General features: G+C 50.3%; 1 long non-coding RNA gene across 1 annotated transcript; it reads right to left on the reverse strand.

Moving 5' to 3' along the window:
- Window positions 1-204: 204 nt before the first annotated feature.
- On the reverse strand, window positions 205-2,747 carry LOC109305372. Its single transcript, XR_002099607.1, has 2 exons — window positions 2,217-2,747; window positions 205-460 (listed from the first exon to the last, which is right to left on the reverse strand). It is a non-coding gene; the product is annotated as an uncharacterized LOC109305372 (long non-coding RNA).
- Window positions 2,748-3,759: the final 1,012 nt, after the last annotated feature.

Below are 3,759 nucleotides of genomic sequence, written 5' to 3' on the forward strand. Positions count from 1 at the left end.
CCATAGAGCTACCTCCCTGGGTAAAAAGTCTTCCGAATTGGGGCCTTTAGGTATCACTTGCTTCCGGAGAACATTGTAACACGTGCTGAACCCGACCCTTTTAAATGCAATGAGACTGCTTCTAAGCACAAAGTTTATTCAAGCACATGAGTATTTGCAGGACCGGGGCTAATGTCTGCAAAACCCAAATTATTATAATACTGATTGTATTATTAAAAATAACCTTTACTTGGCTTGGAGCTTGCTGGGCGCTGAAGGCAGCTGGCTCTGTCTCTCTGTGAGTGTGAGGTTGGAATATCAAAATCAAGGTGGAGGTGAAGTCTGAAGAGCAGTCTCTTTTGAGCTCTTCTTTTTGTGCTGATCCAACATCTGTTCCCGTGGAAACTGTAACCAGAAGCCTGTAGCTGAAAGCAGGAGTTCTTGTTAGTTTCAGTTGCTGGCTTCCAGTCCCCATTTAGACCTATGTTTCCATAGAAATGGACATCAGAAAGGTGAAGACAGGCTAAGGGTTATAAAATATAGCTGGAGAAAGCTTGACATGGAGAGAATGTGTCTGATGCTTAGAGCAAGGATTGTGGCTGTGTTTGGATTCAGTCTCCTGGGGTTTGTTTCCAGCTGTGCAACAGACTTGTTGCGTGACCTTGGTCAAGCCACTTAACTTACCTTTGTCTCAGATTCTCCAACTATATCAAGAGTCAGGTGCTGAGACCTCCCCCCCCCAAAAAAAAAAAGAGGTGGCGTGAGATTGAATTCAGGCCCGGAATAGGGCTTTGAGTCCCACTGTGGAACTGCAAAGGAATACTTTTCATTGCTCTGCCTTATTTCTATGGAACCTAAAGGGGGAGGGAGAAAACAAAGTGCTGCAAAGATACCAAGCAGCCAGGCAGCAAGAAGTGAAATCATAAACCTTAGGTCCTAACGTCCTGCTGGGATCTGCAATTCCCATTTCAGAATTCAGCAACTGGACGCTGGTGAAAGTTGAGCTTCCAGAGGCAGCAGGGATCTGGCCCCGAATGATTTAAAATAGTAGCAAGCCAAGCCAGGGAAACCCTTCCCATTAAGCCCATGTCTCCAGAGTAGGCTTTTCTAGTCTGTTGTCTAAATGGACATTAAAGTCATGCATTTCCTCACACAGGGTGAATGCAATGATCTCAGGGAGGGGGCTGCTGCCTGGCCGACCATTCTCTTGGACACATGCACAGTCTGACTGCTTGCCAGCCGATTAACATCCTTTTCCTGCCATGCCCTGAAGTTTCACCAGCACGAAAGCCTCCTCGAAAGCCTGGAGCCAGCCCCCCAGGAGGTCAGGGTTTTTATTAGGTGGCTCAGTCTGAACAAAATTGACGGCTCAAGGGATGCAAAAGAAAGCACGAGGTTTGCCAAGCCCTGGTGTGGCTGAGGGCTCTGTGATAGCTGACAGGCCGTAAAGGAGCAGGTCCTGGCTTGTGCAGCTTGGAGGCACTTGGGACAGTGGGAAATGAAGGGTCAGGGTGAAGTGATTGATGTGCTGAAGCCCTTTCCCATCACTGCCTGGGACGCTCTGCACATAAAGCTGTATCTAGCTCTCTTGTGGAAAGCGCATTTGCAGGTGACTGGGGTCAGATTTCCCAAAGCAACAGACATCAACCATAAATTCATATTTTTCACACCTCCTCTCCGAGGCTTGGGGAGGATCTTGGTGTTGAAACCAGGGCTGGCTCCCTCCCAACCCAGCCTGTCGATCTGCTTGGGTTTGCAGTGAAGTCATCGTGTTGAATTTGGCACATCACTCCAATTCCCTTGGCAACAGCCTGATGTCACAGACAGGCTTCTGACTTCACTGCAGCATCCAGCAGTAGGAGAAGCTGGGCAGCCAGGGAGACGGCTCTTATTCCAGCAGATGCCGGGGAGAATAGCAGATAGAGTACCAAGAACTACCTCCAAGGTTTATGTGGTCTTTGAAGTTGATTCCTTTGTAAAAGCTTTGTTTTAACTGGGGGGGGGGGGGTCAATGTTTCAAGAGGAAACATCACACTTAGGATGATGATGTTTGAGAAACTGGGCTCTCTTCTCCCTCCCTCCCACTGCTGCTTTTCACATTTGCTGCTTGTTGTTGACTGACATTCCTACCATGGGTGGGGAAAATGTCCACTCTCACTGTCTCCTTCCTGCCCCCATGGCTGGGGGAGGCTGGCAGGAGTGTGTCCTCTGCCGAAAGCAGGAGAAAGAGCTCCTACCTCTGACCCGAACTGGGAAGGAGGAATAATACTGCTGCCTCTCTTCAGGTCTCCCTCTTGCTTGGGTTGGTGCTGGTGGCTCTCCCCAAACTACTGTGGTGGGGTTTTGCTTGCTGGGGAACCATTGGTCATTGGCTTTTCCAGTCCACTGGCTGCAAATAGGGTTTCCTACATGCACTTCAAAAAAAATAATAATAATAATTAAAAAAAATATATATATATATTAATTGTTGGCACCATAAATAAACCCACCTACTGCATGTGACCAGATGTGGCCCCTAAACATATGCCACCCTTTCACTCCTCCAAGGACCCTCCCAGGCAACTTGCTTTTGGTAGGGACCCATGGATGTCCACTTTGATTACTGGGGAGTTTTTTAGAATAAATTGTCACCGCTTGCGTTAGTGCTGCCATACGTTAAATTAAGTGACAGTGCTGGACTTGTACTTAGATGCCCTACCGGGCTGGTGGGGCCAGAAATGTTCTCTTGGGAGGAGTTATATTTCATTTATTAAATCACACAGGGAATCCCCACCCAAATGGCACAACCAGCCCAGATCCTAATAGCCATTTTACAAGTCAGGGGTAGGGAAGACGCTGTTGAAACAAGGCCGGTTAGTAAGTGGCAGCTGGCTGAGCTCCGCGATTCCTGCCCAAAGCTTTGAGGAAGTTCATACCAACAACTGCAGCAAACTAACTTAATTACCCATGGCTCCCAGGAACCTGAGTTAGTCCTGCTACCAAGCAAAAAGATGACTGGAAACCCCCCTATATATATATTATTCCACGTAGCTTGTGCCAGCCTCCCTTCCCCCTTGCTGCTTTGACGACCGGCACACGCACCCGCTCCTGTCCAATGTGGGAGTTTCCCCTGCAGCAGTACCTTGCCCACCCAGCCTCCCTCGCCCTAGGGGGGACGGGTTTAAGTTGAGGGGGGCGCACAAACGCTCGGGGCTGGATCTTTATTTTTTTTCCCCTTGGAAGATCCTTGTCTTCAGGGGCGCACGGCTGTTGGGAGGGAGCCACCTAGATTGTAGCAGGCAGGCACACGGCCCTGTACACGGGCAGGGACAAGCCCCCCCCCCTCACTTTGAACGCGCATGTTGGCACACAGGGAACTTTCGGGGGGGGGGGGGGAAGAGAGAGTGTGGGGGATGTGTGAGAGTATGCGAGACAGTGAGTGTGTGTCTGTGTGAGGGTGAGTGTGAGGTGTGGGGGATGTGTGCGAGTATTAAGACCGTGGGGGAGTGAGACTGGGTGTGTGTGAGAGAGAAAATAAGTGCAAGATTGGGTGTGAGGTGCATGTGCATGTGTGTGAAAGACGGTGAGTGTGTGGGGGATGTGTGTGAGAGAATGCAAGACGGTGGGTGTGTGAGATAAGTGTGAGACTGGTTGCGAGGTGTGTGTGTGTGGGGGGGGTGCAAGCGTGAGACTGGGTGTGTGTGAGTGTGTGTGCGTGCGAGGTGCGAGAGCCCGTGAGTGCAAGACAAGTGAGTGTGCGGTGCGTGTGCACGGGGGGAGGGGCGGGGGGGCGGCTGTTTG

The sequence above is a fragment of the Gavialis gangeticus genome, unplaced genomic scaffold, assembly GCF_001723915.1.
Source record: "Gavialis gangeticus isolate Ggan-Ray unplaced genomic scaffold, GavGan_comp1, whole genome shotgun sequence".
Classification (NCBI taxonomy): domain Eukaryota; kingdom Metazoa; phylum Chordata; order Crocodylia; family Gavialidae; genus Gavialis; species Gavialis gangeticus.